The sequence below is a fragment of the Lissotriton helveticus genome, chromosome 4_1 (genome assembly GCF_964261635.1).
Source record: "Lissotriton helveticus chromosome 4_1, aLisHel1.1, whole genome shotgun sequence".
NCBI classification, from domain to species: Eukaryota; Metazoa; Chordata; class Amphibia; order Caudata; family Salamandridae; genus Lissotriton; species Lissotriton helveticus.
This window is the reverse complement of record NC_136063.1, coordinates 1,842,785,113-1,842,802,202: the sequence shown is the minus strand read 5'-3', so window position 1 is coordinate 1,842,802,202 and position 17,090 is coordinate 1,842,785,113. Positions and strand designations below refer to the sequence as shown.

At 39.0% G+C, this 17,090-nt stretch overlaps 1 pseudogene; it reads left to right on the top strand.

Moving 5' to 3' along the window:
• Nucleotides 1-14,340: 14,340 nt before the first annotated feature.
• Nucleotides 14,341-16,571, top strand: LOC144828232 (uncharacterized; annotated as a pseudogene).
• The last annotated feature ends 519 nt before the right edge of the window (nucleotides 16,572-17,090 follow it).

Below are 17,090 nucleotides of genomic sequence, written 5' to 3'. Positions count from 1 at the left end.
CTTTAACTTTAATTTTCTCAGCAACTACTGAACGGATTTACACCATTCCACAAAAAGCGTAATCTGCGAGCCGGACTCTACAGTTTTGCCAAATTTCTTATAAATCCATTCAGCCGTTCGACCTGTAGCCGTGTCTAAACGTCCTAGGGAAAATAACATAGAGAAAACACGTTTTGGGACCCGCCTTTTATCTCAGCCCCCACTTCACCAATCCCCCCCAAATTTTCAGGGAAGGAGCGCAGTGGACCGAGCCATCTTCTTTGAGAAATTCGCAAAGATTCATCCACCAGGGCCAAAGTTAATCCAAATAGAATGTTGACGATTTCCTATGGAAACTAGGTCCTAACTATAACTACCTACTGGCGACCGCCAGTAGGTAATATATATATATATATATATATATATATATATATATATTCACAGAAAAAACCATAGGTTATAGACCAAAAATAGTTAGGAATTAGCATTTTTAAAACCTTATTTTACTCACACAAAACCATTGAAATTCGCATATATAGTTAGTTGTACTAACTATATATTTTGCGCACCCGCAATCCACTGCTGATGATGTCACATATTACATCATTCATGACATGGTCAGTGACATCACTGATGACATCACTGATGACATCTCAAATGACATCACTGATGACATCACTGATATCAACATCCAGTGTCTGTATGTTTCTGTAAAGTTTAAATACGTCTTACATATTGAAGAATGAGTGGATGTATAAGTGTCTGGATGAAGGATTTAGTAGGTGCATGACTGACTGTATGAGTGAGTGATTAAATGTGTCTCACTGAGTGCATGGGTTAGTGACTGAACTGTCTTAATTTGTGCATCATTATGTCTGTTGTTCTGTAAACTGCTGCATGTGTTGATCAGTAGCTATATGATTAACTATATGGGTTATTGATTGGTTGCCCAAGCATTTGTATGGGAGACTGAGTGTGTGTGTGGGTGGTTGGGAGGTGTATGACTCTGTGCATAGATGTGTGAGCAGTTGATTCACTAGATGTATGGGTTCAAAAGTGCATGTGGAAACAGCTGTATGGGCGGTTGACTGTGTGCATGAGTGTATTGGTGAGTGAATGGATATCTCAGTGCTACATGTCAAAGTAAGAACATATGTAAAACACAGTATATGTGAGAGTTGACAAATATAAATAACTGTGCATAAGAGCCAGTGAATGTGTGAGTGGCTGTATGGATCATTCTGAAATTGTATCAGGGATTGTATAAGAGAGTAAATATGTGTTAGTATCTGGTTGAATAAGTAAGGTGTGTATAACTGTATAGTTGATGAAATGGAGGTGTGATTGATTCTTTGCATGACTGACTAGGTGTGTGAGTAACTCCATGGATGAGTGACACTCTGTGAGTGTCTGTTTACACTGAGTGTATATAAGGTTATATTAGAGTCTGAAGAAGTTCATCGTATTATCACATGAATGATGTCATCAGTGATGTGATCAGTCATGTCAAATGAGATGTCATCAGTGATGTCATCAGTGATGTCATTTGAGATGTCATCAGTGATGTCATCAGTGATGTCACTGACCATGTCATGAATGATGTAATATGTGACATCATCAGCAGTGGATTGCGGGTGCGCGAAATATATAGTTAGTACAACTAACTATATATGCGAATTTCAATGGTTTTGTGTGAGTAAAATAAGGTTTTAAAAATGCTAATTCCTAACTATATATGGTCTATACCCTATGGTTTTTTCAGTGAATTTTCAAGGTTTTGTAAATGCTAATTCCTAACTATATATGGTCTACAACCTATGGTTTTTTCAGTGAATTTCAATGTTTTTTTAAAGCAAATATCAAAAGCTGTAAAATGTATTCTTCTTTTAATCGAAAAATATATTTTATATGTTTTTAATATAATTTTTTTATGTATATATATATTTTTTTGTTTCGCTACCGGTCCGCGCACCGGGTAGCTTCCCGTTAGCTCAATTTGGTGCCGCGACCCGGTCCGCGAACCTGTAAACGTCCTGTTAGCGCAACTGCCGGATTAGAAAACAACATCGTGACGCGTCGCGTAAGCGCGACGTATCGCGTTGCCGCGTAATGCGTCTTATGACGCGCCGCGTTAGCGCACCCGGAAGTGCTCCGGAGCAGGAACTGAGGCACGAAGCGCAGCACCCCGGAAGCGATCCGGGGCGCGGCGCGGAGCGCGTAACATAAGCGTAACAGGTCATGTGACTTGTTAATAAAACTTTTTATTGGTTCATTTCACTTTTGGTTTCCTAATGATGTAAGGCTAGGTCATGTGACCTAAAAATAACACTTTTCATTGGTTTAGAACATTTTTTTTCCCAAATGATGAAAGCCCCCACCTTTTTTCTCACTCTGACTTTCAACTTTGTGAGAGGAAGACCTATTTTTATTATTAGGAGATGGCTTCAATAGTAGCTGCAGCTGGTGCACCCCCACCACCACCACCACCTCCTAGGAAGGAAGGACCACCTACCCAGTTCCTTCCCAACCCTGAGGAAGAGGAGGAAGAAGAGGAAGAGGAGGTACATGAGAGAGTATTCTTGCCTGAACAGCCCCGGAAATCCCACCACAAGGACAGTTTCATTTGGCAATTTTTTACATTCCCAGAAAGCCAAAAAAAAGTCAATGCCCGTCATGTCACATGCCTGATCTGCAAAGAAGTTCTGTCCCGAGGCACAGATAAGAAATATAGCTATGGGAACTATACTATGCATCGCCACATGCAAAGGTGGCATCCAATAAATTACAGCGTGGCTGAGGTGCGTGACCTCCGTGAAAACCCACAAACTCCTGTGGCCACCACCTCAACACAGGAAAGTTTTTCGGGACCAGAGGCGAGGTAGACGGTCCCCAATATCCAGAGCAATTTTCAACACATCAAGCTAGTGTGTATTTATTGTGGGGGACTACTTTGCCACGGGAGATGAGTGTGATTTTAATGAACAGAGCATTTGAAAATCACAAGTGCTCAAAACGCCCCAAAAAGTGTTTTTTTATTTTTTGCTCCTGTTGAGCCCTTTCTAATGCCTGTTTTTCGTTGTCCCCCAAAAAAACCCCAAAAAACCATAAAATTGTTCAAAAAATACAACAACAAAAAATGTACAGAAAAATAAAAAAATATATAAAACAACAAAAACATAAAAAAGTTCTTTTCAGAACTACCTCCCATTTTTAAAAAATTACTAACATTTTTAGCACTCTTCACTTCATTTTTCTCATGGGTGCGCTTCCCGGTACGCGCACCGGTGAGCGCCCCGTTAGCGCAACACAAAAAAAATGAAAAAAAAAACAAGAGAAGGAGAGCATAAGAGAAAGAGAAAGAGAGAGTAATGTTAAGAGACAGACAGCAAGAGAGAGCAACACAGATGTACTGTGTAATACATAGTAAAACAGTGTAAAAGATATAACAAAGTGTAAGAGAGAAAAAGTAAAAAATATAAGGTATGAAACAAAGAAAGAGAGAAGAAGAATACTAAAGCAGAGGCACATGAAGAATGTGAGTGTCTGTAAAGACTAAAAGGAAAGAGAAAAAATGATGTACAAATAAAAGGTAATAACGGAACCAGATTTAAATAACACTGGTAAAGGAGAGAGAGAAAAAAGTAGTGTGCATAAATAAAGAGGGATGAAATAAGATGGATAACATCGAATAAAGTTAAAACATGTGGATTGACAGAGAAAAAAACTAAAAGAAGAAAAGAAGAAGTAACAGAAAGGGAATAATTGAAGCAGCAAAGAAATGTAAATAACGTAATGTGCTTGAACTTCAGGGAGAAAGCATAATGAACAAGTAGTGAAAGAGTGAAGAGACAGAGACAATTACAGTAAGATAGACGGACTGAGTGAACGGGAATGAAGAACTGTGAGAACAGAGGTACTGAGAAAAGGAGTGGAAGGAGTGCAGTAAGTAAATCACCCACACAACACAACAGCTACCCTACCTCAAAGCACTCTAAAATATTATTTTACTGTATCTCTTTGTTTTCCCCTTGTTACGCTCCCTGGTGTGCTACCCATAGTAAAAGTAAAGAGGGGTGATAGAGGGAGAAATATTGAATTAGGATAACACATGGTGAGTGACAAAGAGAGAGGACAAAGAGAGTAAAAGGAACAGTACCTGAATGGGCTTGAGTACTACAGCAAAAAAAGATAAGTAATGCAGTGTGTGTGACTTACAGGGAGTTAGTGGGTGTAGGTCGGAGTGTGGGTGTGTAAGGTGTGTCTGTGGGTGTGGTTGTGTGGAGTGTTTTGGTGTGGGTAGAGATGAGGGTGTGTGAAATATGTGTGAGAAGTGTATGAGTGTGGGGTGTATATGTGTTCAATGTATGTGTGTGTATGGAATGTGTGTGTGTTTTTGAGGAGTGTGTGTGGGAGGTTTTTTTTGTGTGTATGATGTGTAGGTGTGGTGTGTGTGTGGGGTGTATGTTACAGGTGTGTGTATGTGTTGGGAGAGGGATGAGGTATATATGTAGGAGTAAGGTAAATAATTAAGAAAAAGAGAATGAGTAAATAAGCAAAGGAAGGGAACAGAGGGTAAGTGAAGTAAAGAATAGGGATCAAAAGAAGTTGAATATGAGAGGGTAAATAATGGAAGGGGAGTAAACATGGAGAATAAAAATAAGTGAGAGAAGCAGAGTAAAAACACAGGAGTGAGGTAGATTGAGAAAATGCTAGTGACCTTAAAGCAAAGGGTGATAACAAACTACATTTTTTTAGTCATACTTACCATATAATAAATGTAACCTTAATTTTTTTTACTACAGTTGGTATCTGTGAAAGAGAAAAAATATAAGTTATAATTAGTAAAATATGTATTTTAAATTAAAATATACCAATGAAGAGCTAAAAACATCATAACACTCTATTTAGAAATATAGTGAGTGAAGAACACAGAAAGGGAAATAAACTAAGTTAGAAGGACAAAAAAGGGAAAAAGAAATAGAAGGAGAGCAAATTACAATGAGTAAGGCATATAGATTCACTAAGAAAAAGAGAGAGAAGTACAGAGAAATGAACTGAAAGTAAGAAAGATACTAAAACAATGTGAGTTAGCAAAACTAAATCAGGAAACACAAGTAAGTAAAAAGATAATGACTGAGACAGAAAACAGTCTAATTAATGATGCATTTAGAAGAATGAGGAATAGAAGATAACTGAGAGTAAGTGAAGAACAGTCATAGAGTGAAAGGATGAAGGGAGACAGAATAATATACAACAATTGAAGGAAATGGACTAAGGAAGTTATAAGGTAGACACACTAAGAGAAAAACAGAGTGAGGTGGAGTACAATGAGTGAGAAAAGAAAAAAAGTAAGTGAGCAAAAAAAAGGAAAGAGAGGAGAACACGACTAAAACAGTGCTACTGAGAAAAAATAATTTGGTGATGAAAGTAAAGAGAAGGACAATGAAAAAAAGGAAATGATGGATAGTAACGGAACCAGAGTAAAAGAAATGGGATGAAGAACGACGAGAGAGGAGCAGTGAAGTTGTTGTAAAAGAAGTGATAGAAGGTAGATAAACACAAGTGAAAATAATACAAGTAGAGTGAGGCACTGAGTACAGAGAAGTAGTGAACGAAAAATAGCGAGAAGAGGTCAAAAGTAAGAAGCAAACAAAGATAAGCGAGGGAGAGTGGATGTCAGAGAATGGGAATACAATTTAATTTACACAATCCAAACTATAGAATAATTTCTACAACATGTTACATAGTTTATTTTTGCTGTTCTCAGAATATATTGAATTTCACATAAAGCAGTGAGCTCAAATTACTCATCATATGACAGCGGGAAAAAAAAACACAATCTAAAAGATTGTGTTTTACAAAAACCCTTACATACTGACAAACAACAAATGTACGCTAATCTTTGATTGACTTACTTTTCCTTGAGGCCAAATAGTATATCATGGAGGTCCTTTTCTCGTTACATAGTATTTTGCTGTTCACTTAGAAATCCATTTCATCGACTTTCTACAAGAAAAGCTCCAAGAACATCCAAGAACATCTGAAATATTTTCAAAAATGTAATATACTCCTTTTTTTCAGTCATGACTCTTTACTCATTCTTGCACCTTTCCATTTGGCCAAATAGTGTCAGATGTATGAGTATATATGAGTACTCCTCCCGTCTTCATAGGCCAATTACCTTTACCTAAATTTTGGCTGTAAAAACACTAGGTATGAATTTATAAAGCCAAAAGGCAAACGTTGTTTGAAAGTCAAATTATTGTCGTTACATTGGGTCCAACCTTTAGAAGTTTTTAAATAGCATGTGTAATGCCCTGATGTTGTAGAAGGACCGTCATGAAAAATAATAGCTACAGTTGCAAAGGTTCTTCCTGATATCGATAACTGAGACGCCACAACATTTTTAATAGAAGTTGTCAATTTAGTTCCATCAGGTCTACATCGCTGGAACATTAAAATAACATAGTGACCATAATTTTGTAGAAATAATGTGGAAAGCATTGCAGACTTACATTGGGTACACACCATATTGTGATCCGCTGATTTAACTAGATTATTGAAAGACACTGATTTGCAGTCTGGTAAAGTTAAATATATAAATCTTTTAGAGTCTATTCTAGTAGTACTTGATGAAGCACAGTTATCACAGTCATGTTGCCATTGATAAGAAAGGCCAAATAGATTTTTTATATCTACTCCTTCATCTTGTAATACATCGAACATATACATTAAAAATTCCTGACAATCCTGCTGAATATTCTGTGAAAATTGATTTTGACCTGACCATATATCTAGAAGATTTCTAATTTCTGAAACACTTTCTATTTTAGCTCTATCACTACTACATTTCTCTAACACAGAATTCAATAAACAGCACAATGTTTGTTCCCGTTTTTCAACAATCTCTCTTTGTAAATTTTGAAGAAAAAAAACAACATTAACTACTACATTAGCATAGCAGTTGACACCAGAACTGTTTTCAAACTGAAATCCAACAACATCTTCAACAGAATCCTTTTTGTTTCTCTTTACAATTACACTTTTATCTACTTTATGCCTTTTTGCTGATACCTCACTGCAATTACTCTCATTTCTTCTTTTTCGGCCTATCACACGTTTTTCAATCAGAGGATATTGAGGCAAATGTGGAGCATACTCTCTTCTTAACCTATTGTATTCTTTTACACATTCTAAATCTGCACAAATCTTTGTTTCATCACACTCAATCAAGTAAAATCCTGCTAAAGTTCTGACTCGTGATAATGCCACATATGCCATACCCTCTTTAAACACAGAACTTCCAATGTTCACCAAAGCGCTATCTACACTTAAACCTTGAGACTTATGAATTGTCACCGCATATGCCAAACAAATAGGAAACTGTTTTCGGCGAACATATAAGTCTTTCACGAGCAAAAATCTAGCTGAACAACGAAAAATTTGTTCTATTTCATCAATGTCATCAAATTAAATTTTTAAAATTTCAATTCCATCTCTATTTTTGTAATTCAGAAAACCAACAACATAACCCATTGCTCCATTTACTTGACCTCTTTCAACATTTAAATTCCTTCTTAAAATGACACGACAATTCAAACACACATTCAGAGTCTTTTCAAAACCAGCAGTTTTAGATATAGTCTTCTCTAATAAATCCAATTTTGATTTCAAATTTTCAGACAAAATAATTGTTGCTCCCATATGCTCTATTTTATCAATAGCTTCCAGTTTCACTATCTCTTCATTTTCTAACTGTAACATTTTGTTGTTGAACATGGAACATTCTTTCAGAGTTGGCAACAAACATATGCCAGATTTCTTCTCGTTAATTTTCTTAAATATATTCTCTGGAAGAATGTTTTCATGTGGGTACAAATTTGAAATTAATCGTGCATGTAAAGCTTCTTTCCCTTGCTGACTTATTTTTCCGATCCTTACATCTTGTAGAATATTTTTATAATCTTCATCATTTGCCTGCCGCATATTTTGAAGCAGTTCTGCATATTTAAAGTTTAACCATATATTAACGTTTCCGATGCTCCCTAAGCACTTCCTGGTATCTTCATGTGTGAGCATTTTGAACACAGGTTGTCCTTTCACTGGAGTCAACTGCAGAAGATCTCCAAAAACAATAATATGTTTTCCACCAAATAAGACATCATAGTCTGTTCTAAGAATTTCTTGCATTCTCAAATGCACAAAAGCAAGCATGATATTTGACACCATGCTTACTTCATCAATGATAAGAAGTTTAATTTTCTTCAGGACTCTCGAAACTTCGGAACACGCATCTCCTGATAGCTTGTGATACTCCAATTTGTTATCATGCTCCACTGGCAGCATCAGTAAACGATGTAAAGTAATCCCTTTAATGTTATGTGCTGCCAGCCCAGTTGGAGCAGTAACAACACAAGACAGCGGTGATTCAGTCCTTTTCTGCAGATAAGTTGCAATGGCTTTAATCAGAAAACTTTTTCCAGTTCCCGCTTCTCCACTCACGTACAGTTGGACAGGCTTAAATGATGTACATGAGCATTCTTTTTTCTCATGACTGAATCCATGTTCAATCTGTTCTGTGACTTCGTCATATATCTGTTTCTGCTCAAGATTTAGTTGTTTCACCAAATCTTCTAAGTTAACTTCATCATCTTGACCTTGTTCCATAACTCTTTCCACCTCATCCATGGCAGTAGCAGCTTCATTTTGGATAATTGGTCCTCCTAGTGGATCCTGACTCAATGAAGCAGAACTCTGACTGCCTTGAGTACTGTCTCTCGCAATCTCTGAAGCAATTGTGGCTTCTTGCTCTATTTCTTCATTCAACATTTGCAGATAATTTGGAAAAACAGGACATTCTATGGTATCCTTCGTTGCATTAAAGGAGTCTTCATAACAGAGAAAATCTCCAAGAAGTTCCTCTTCTTCACGCCATGGTTTAAACAGTTGCAAAAGAGCCAAATAATAAAATTCTCTTTTATCTGGATTATCACAACTCAATTTGCGATGATTAATCAAATGACCTTTTTTCTGTTTCACTAGACATCCTTCACATCCAATGACTCCATATATTCCATTATTGATATCTTCTCTGATGTTCCTCTTATAAATATGTCTCTGCAGAACTTCATAGAGACAAGCGTTCTCAAGGTGATGACTTCTATTTGGATAGTATGTATCCAACATGTTTGTCCTCAAAATATCTGTACTTTCGGGTTCTTTCTCCGCCAAATACTCTATCTCTTGTACAGATTTCAAAACTCGATTTCGTGTTGCAGCAAGACCTAGACTCACCCAAATGATGGTTCTAGATTTGGCATAGAGACTTGCTGACGACAATCGATCAGAACATTCATACGCTCCAATTTCTCGATGTGAAAACATCTTCAGACTGTAACTGTATAATTTCTTGCTTAGACTCTTTTCATGTGAAATGTCCTCCCACATTTCCTTTAGTTCTGTCTTTTCTTTTTTTGTGATGTAAGACGTCACATATCGAGCCACAGCAATAGAGTTGTCAGCAACTAATTGAATATCCATGTTAGCATTCCACATGGACAAAATCACTGGGTTGTAGTCGTTGATGTACTTAGACTCTTCATCTCTTTTTAAATTGTATGTATTTTTTGGTGATTTCCTCGTCACAGTATGTCGCAGAGAAGACATCAAATTATTTACTCTTCCTTTAGAAATCACTGGTCGTGAAAAGCTGACACGACATTTTGTGTAGAACTTGTCCTTGTTTGAAACAGTACTTTCCACAACGATGGGATTGAAAGCGTAAAACTTGTTGCCTTAAACTGTTTTCTTCTGTAGTTTTCGGAACAGCACATGTTGAATACTCTTCAATGAAACTCATCACTGTGTCATCCGAATCTGTTCCAAATTTGGGTGCATCTTTAATCCACAACAACATATGTATGTGAGGAGCACCTCTCGCTTGATACTCCTTTCTCCAAAAGAAATCCAAAACCTCTCCAAGGGGAGGATTTTTTTTGTTGGTAATAAAAGACATCATAGCTTCAAATCAATGATTAAAATATCTGCATATTTTCACTGGATCCAAAGAGCACAGTTCTCCAGGTGTTTTGAATTCTATATTTTGTATATTAGCATTGGCTTCTCATAGAAATTGAAGTAAGTCCTCCCATGCATACTCGGCACAGCTAAGAGTGAGGAACCATGTAGGAGTTCTTAAGTTTCTTAGCATACATTTCAATTCCCCATGGCCACGGTACCAATACTCATTTGTACCACGCTGACATGCCATGAGATTGATTAGATGAGATTCTAAAATATTATCTTGAAGATTCACTTTCTGCATAAAGTCCCTCGCCGAAACATTTTGTAGATGTGCTCCACTTTTCAGAATACGGTTTACTGCATAAGACAGCCTAGACAAGTCACTTTCATACAGTAGATGAAACAAATAGGGAATGCATTGACGAAACCTTGCATCTTCAGCATATAATCTTACAGTTCGATATTCAGATGCAGGAATTTGAAGTGGTCGATCGTCATATCGTCCACCTCGACCTGTTGGAAATAGCTGTGGAAAACAACGAGCTTCCAAACGTTCTTCCCATACACTAATGGGACTTCCTTTTGCTGTTTTCATTTGAAACAAGTCAATTGCATTTCCCATTACTTCTTTGGAATGTAAAGGATGAACAGTATAATGTTCATATATTTCTTCACTTCTAGACACATCAACTTTTTCAATTTGGCCAGCTGAACAATCACTGTCTTCATCTGCAGCTGTTTCCTCTGCTGCAACACATACATCTTTGTAGTACTCATTGTTTTTGACTAAATACAACGTTGCCTTTTTGACTTTCCTAACATCCACTAAATCTTGCCAGATTTTTTTACTCTTTGTTGGAACCCCATTAACTAGAATAACTAAAGGTTCCTCTTCTACTTTTTCTATACCAATTGTATCAATATTTTTTTTCAAATCTAGGGGCAAATAAACAACTCTTCCCTTTAATCCTCTCTGCAAATCTGTAGGAGGCAATTTCCCTATCTTAGGCTCCATGCGAACAATTGCCTGAAAAGGATGGACACATTGAATCAAAATAGACTCATATGTATTTAAATCTATCAATTCACGGGGAATGTCTATCAACTCCAGATTATTATGAACAGCTCTAGCAGGCATTCTGTTTTGATTTAATTTGTCATAACAATATTTACAAATACACTGATCAGAACTCAAATCAAAAGAATTCTCCACCCACAAATAAGTTGCTAAATCTTTCCACTCATAATTATCCATCTTTTCACTTTTTGCATATAAATCAACTAACCTAGTCTGAATCTTATAATGAGTCCGTCGACAACACACACAAGTAAAATTCGGCCTTTCACTTGATTTCACCTTAAACCTGGTAATTTCCTTCTCAAACTTTTCTGTATTTAAAATCTGTACATTGTCTTCCACATTTCCTTGAATTGCTGTCTCAATTTCTACACTGTCCTCTTGCTCACGAAAATAACAAATCTCAATTTCTTCACAAATCTTCTTCACATCTAATTATGTTCCATTCAAAAGAGCACTGTTTAATTGTTTAAGCTTAAGTGCTGGACTTTTTGCATAATACAACATTCTCACTAATTTCCTCATTTTGGTATGATGCACTGCTAACATCCTAAAATGATAAAAAACACTCTGACAAACTTTTCTAGAAAGACAAGCCAGTGAATGGCCTTGCAAACCTGTGATTCCTCTCACTCTGCAAGGATCTAAGTCTTGCAACAACTTCATTTTCTGCTTTAGACTTTTCTTACTATATGTACGTAAGAAATTATAAAACAAATCAATTGATTCCTGTCGCACACTACAAATACTACTACACTTTCAAGTGTACACTGGACCCTTAGTACGTCTCCCTAAAACTCCATCAGATAACACCTCTTCTGGTTCTCTAGGCACAAGTTTCTCTTTTTCAGTCGGACAACCGTCTTTCACTTCATACGCTCGACCACTGGTGTCAACTGCATGCACTAAATCATTCTCCTGGAAGTAACTCTCCTCATTAAAAAATGGCTCACAACTTGAACTGTGCATCCATTCTCCAGAAAAAAACTTTACAAAAATTAGTCCGATTAATTACTCTTTTCCATCTACTGTTTGATTTGAAAACATCAATTGTCTTGTTAAGTGTCCTAATTCTATTGATTATTAAAATAAGTAATTTTTTCTTAACTTCAAAAGCCTGATCAACAATCTTCTCTACACTTTTCTTTTTCTTATAAAAAGCAGCTCTCTGTTTACCTTTCCTAATGTTTTTTAACAAATTTAAAACCACCCTATTGCGAAACATTCGTCTACGAATGTCTCTAAACTGATTCTGCCTTCTATTCCTATACATATTATTCTCTCCTGCTCCAGTTTTAGGATTCTTTGAATTTCTCTCCTTCCTTTTCAATTTTACTCTCTCATTTTCTTTTTGTACATGGTGTCCATTATTTTTTCTGGATGTACATATGTTGCGTAAAAAAGACTTAGTTGTCTTACCAGGAGCTTTGTTCCTGTTTTTTGAAGTATCTGTTGTGGAAGAATGCTGTAATTCCGTTGCTATTTTTGATTTTTCCCGGTTGCGTTCTTTCTTTGTCCTTTCCTTTGTGGGCATCTTTGCTTTTTCTTCAAATAACAATTTCAATCTGTGTTAAAGAAAAACAGTACCACATTATAGACCACTATTACCAAACAACAAAGCAATGACAAAAAGCAAACGATCAATACAGGGTTTCAGATCAGGTGAGGATTCTCCAGTGGTGCACAAAAGGTGAGGAGTGTATTGAAAAATATAGTGGAAGACAGCTCTGTCCACAACTACAAAGAAGATCAGACCTATGTCTAACTCCACTGCACTCTTATACACAGGCTTCACCACCTATGCTTCCCAAGAAAATATTGAGTTATATAGTTATATAAAATTGTATTTTATAAAATTGTGAAGCTCCATGAGAAAGCGTTTGCCTCAGTCTTATTCCTGTTGTGAGGCAGGTGCAAGATTTTGCCTCAGTCTTATCCCTGCTGTGAGGCAGATGATTGTAAATAGGATCTGTGCTGTGTTTCCTAAATGTGATGTCAAAAACGATTTTGGAGAAAATGATTGGTTTTTACATTTTTGATTATAATGTGGCGCAGAGGTTTAAAAAGTGACGCATCTACCTACATGCATCAATTTTTAAATATGCAGCAAAAAGGTACTTGTTTAGGTTTTCCTGGGGAGCGTAGTTGGTGAAGCTTGTGTCTAAGAGTGCAGTGGACTAGGCTTCATGAAGCATATACCTGTCTGCATTCTTAGATGCAGGTGTCAATTTGACTCTTTACAGTGATGTTAGCTGTGTTTTAAATCAGTGTAGGAATCATATTGAGTTTGTTTGCATAGAGGAATTGTATTTTGTAAAATTGTGAAGCTCCATGTGAAAGCGTTTGCCTCAGTCTTATTCCTGTTGTGAGGCAGGTGCAAGATTTTGCCTCAGTCTTATCCCTGATGTGAGGCAGATGAATGTAAATATGATCTGTGCTGTGTTTCCTAAATTTGATATCAAAAACGATTTTGGGGAAAATAAATGTATTTTACATCTTTGAGTATAATGTGGCTCAAAGGTTTAAAAAATGACGAATACATGCGTCACTTTTTAAATATGGGGAAAAAAGGTACATGTTTGGGTTTTCCTGGTGAGCCTAGGTGGTGAGGATTGTATGTAAGTGTGCAGTGGACTAGGCTTCATGACGCATATCCCTGTCTGCATTCTTAGAGACAGGTGTCAATTTGACTCTTTACAATGATGTTACCTGTGTTTTAAATCAGTGTAGGAAGCATATTGAGTTTGTTTACATAGAGGAATTGTATTTTGTAAAATTGTGAAGCTCCATGAGAAAGCGTTTGCCTCACTCTTATTCCTGTTGTGAGACAAGTGCAAGTAAAATCATAGATATATAATGGAGGTGTCACGGTAAGCTTACTGTAAGCTTACTGTACTCTGTACCTTCCCGAGCACGAGCTGAATGCTAATTGGCTGTCAACTGCCTGTCAACACTCTAAACCAGAAAGTGTTGGCAGCCATCTTGTGCCTCGGTAGACTGAGGCACAAGAAAGCAGGGAAACAGCGGTGGAAAACACGCAAAGGGGGCAGGGTAGAAACACACTGACCCCTAGGCCTGCTCAAGAGGTCACAAGGACCCCCAAGGCCCCAAAAAAATGTTTTTGTTTTTTTAAAATCACAGGGTTTGCGTAGGTACGCGTCCCCTGCCGATAAAAAAAATTGGCATTTTTTCTTTTTTTTTTTTTACATGGGGATTCCAACTCGGCATACTTAGGCTCAATTAAAACAAAATAATAATAAATGCACACGGAGGCCTGTAGGTCCTCAGAGTTTCCTGGCTGCGGTCGGAGTAGATCCCGGGTAGAGAGAGCATGGAGGATCCGGAGCCGCAGCGGAGGAGCGCGGTGGACATCAACCAAGCGGGCGTCAAGGGGCTGGAGGGGGTGCTGAGGGATATCGGCAGGAGGAGAGCCCGGGACATCATGCGGAACAGAGAGGAGCTGAAGGGGTTCAACTCCTTAGAAGATCTCCTGCATGTGAAGGTTATTACCACCTGCATTCTGGAAATTAACAGTGACCGCCTGACGTGCCGGAAGAGGCAGTGCAGTGGTGATACTGGCTGGGGTAGCTGCTCACACAACAACACACAGCCAAGGCCATCCAGTTCTACAGGAGATGCATTGAATGGCAATGTGTCTCAGGAACATTCCAGAGGCACGGGCAGAGAGGAGGAAGAAGAGTCAGAGATTCAGGTCGTTTGGGGGGAAGAAGAGGAGGATGAGTCGGAAGAGTCTGACCGCTCTGGCGTGCGAGGAGAGGATGAAGGGGAGGAAGAGAGCGAAGATGTTGAGGATTAGCAGTGACGTCTACTTCTATTATATGATGGATGAGCGCTGGATTGATTATCTGGAGTGTAATGAGGAGGGGAACCTTATTCGTCATGTTCGGCCCAAGATGAAATGAAAGTCTGAGAATGGTGTCGATGTGAGAGCCCTATCTCCTGGAAAGAACTTATGCAAAGGCTCAGAGTACAGCAGTTTTAGGTCATTAGCACACTGCCACAACGTTTGGGGACCTGCGAAATGCCAACCACCATGGGCATCAGCGTTGACGAATCCCTTCCATCGCCCCTCCAGCAGAGCTGAAGGACTGGCTGCGAACCTTTCAGAAGTGGACCGGTCCCGAGAGGTTGCTAGCATTGGATGAGCTCATCGATCGCTGTGAACCATCTCAAATCAAGTATATGATGCAAGTCATCGAGCCACAGTTCCAACGTGATTTCATCTCTTTACTACCCAAAGAGCTTGCCCTGTACGTACTATCCTTCTTAGAGCCCCGGGACCTTCTGAGAGCCACTCAGACCTGCTGCTACTGGAGGATACTAGCTGAGGACAATTTGCTATGGCGGGAAAAATGAAGGAATTGATGAACGCCTCAACCTGAGACGGCGGAGGATGCTGACACCTGGTTTCATGTACAGTCCATGGAAATTTGGTTTCATGAGCCAGCACAAGATAGATATGAACTGGCGAAGAGGGGACATCAGGCCCCCTAAGGTGCTAAAGGGACATGAGGATCACGTCATAACTTGTCTTCAGTTCTGTGGGAACCAGAGAGTTAGCGGGTCTGTTGACAACACGCTAAAGGTGTGGTCTGCTATCACAGGAGAGTGTGTTCAGACATTGGTGGGGCACACAGGCGGTGTCTGGTCCTCTCAGATGAAAGATAATATAGTGATTAGTGGCTCCACAGAAAGGATGCTGTAGGCCTGGAACGCAGACTCTGGCGAGTGCATCCACATCCTGTACGGGCATACATTCACAGTGCGCTGCATGCACCTCCACGCAAGCAGGGTTGTTAGCGACTCACGTGATGTCGCCCTTCGGCTCTGGGACATTGAGACTGGACAGTGTCTGCATGTACTTATGGGTAATGTGGCTGCTGTTCGCTGCGTGCAGTACGATGGCAAGAAGGTGGTCAGCGGTGCTTATGATTACACTGTGAAGATCTGGGATCCGTAGACGGAGACTTGCATTCACACTCTGCAAGGACACACCAACAGAGTCTACTCCTTGCAGTTTGATAGGGAGCATATTGTGAGCGGCTCCTTGGACACCCCTATCCATGTCTGGGATGTGGAAAGTGGAAATTGTTTGCACACCCTTATGGGTCAACAGTCCCTGACCAGTGGGATGGAGCTGTGGGACAACACCCTCGTCTCAGTAAATGCCGACTCCACTGTGAAGATCTGGGATATAATGACAGGACAGTGCTTACAGACACTGCAAGGCCTCCAGAAGCATCAGAGTGCTGTCACTTGCTTACAGTTCAGCTTGACGTTTGTGGTAACAAGCTCAGATGATGGCACCGTTAAACTTTGGGACCTGAAGACAGGCAATTTCATCCGTAACCTGGTGGCTCTGGAAAGCGGTGGTAGTGGAGGAGTCGTATGGCAAATCTGGGCTTCCAATACTAAGCTAGTGTGTGCAGTTGGTAGTCGAAATGGCACAGAGGAAACAAAGTTGCAATAATAAATGTGTAAGTTGACTGCCAAATTCCGTTCCTTGTGCCTCTACTATTGTGACCCCGTCCCTCTCTGCTGTCACTCCTAGACCACCAATTTTCCATCTGGCAACAATTTAATTAAATCAATGACCAGTACTGGGAGTCGGAGCTGAAATATCTCCCATCGCATTTCCGCTTCCAATCTCTCTAGCTCAAACTTCCAATCATCTCTCAACCCGAAGAAGGATACGTCAATCTATCCGGCACTGTTTGCATTTCAAGCCTCAATATCAAAATTAGAGCAACTCTTATTGGCCAAACATCACCAGTGAAGAATCTCATTTGCTGTACTTTCTAGGGGGACTGACCTCTGTCTTTTTAAAATGGTGCTGCTCTGAGTTTCTCACTAAATGCTAGAACTATAGCCCAGTGTTGCCAGATTCGTTGTCTGTTAGTTGTGAAGTGTCTTTAGGTGCCTCGCAGTGTGTATGCACGGCCCTGTGCAGAGTATGAAGTGTGCCATGGGGTCTCCGTCTGTGAGCCCA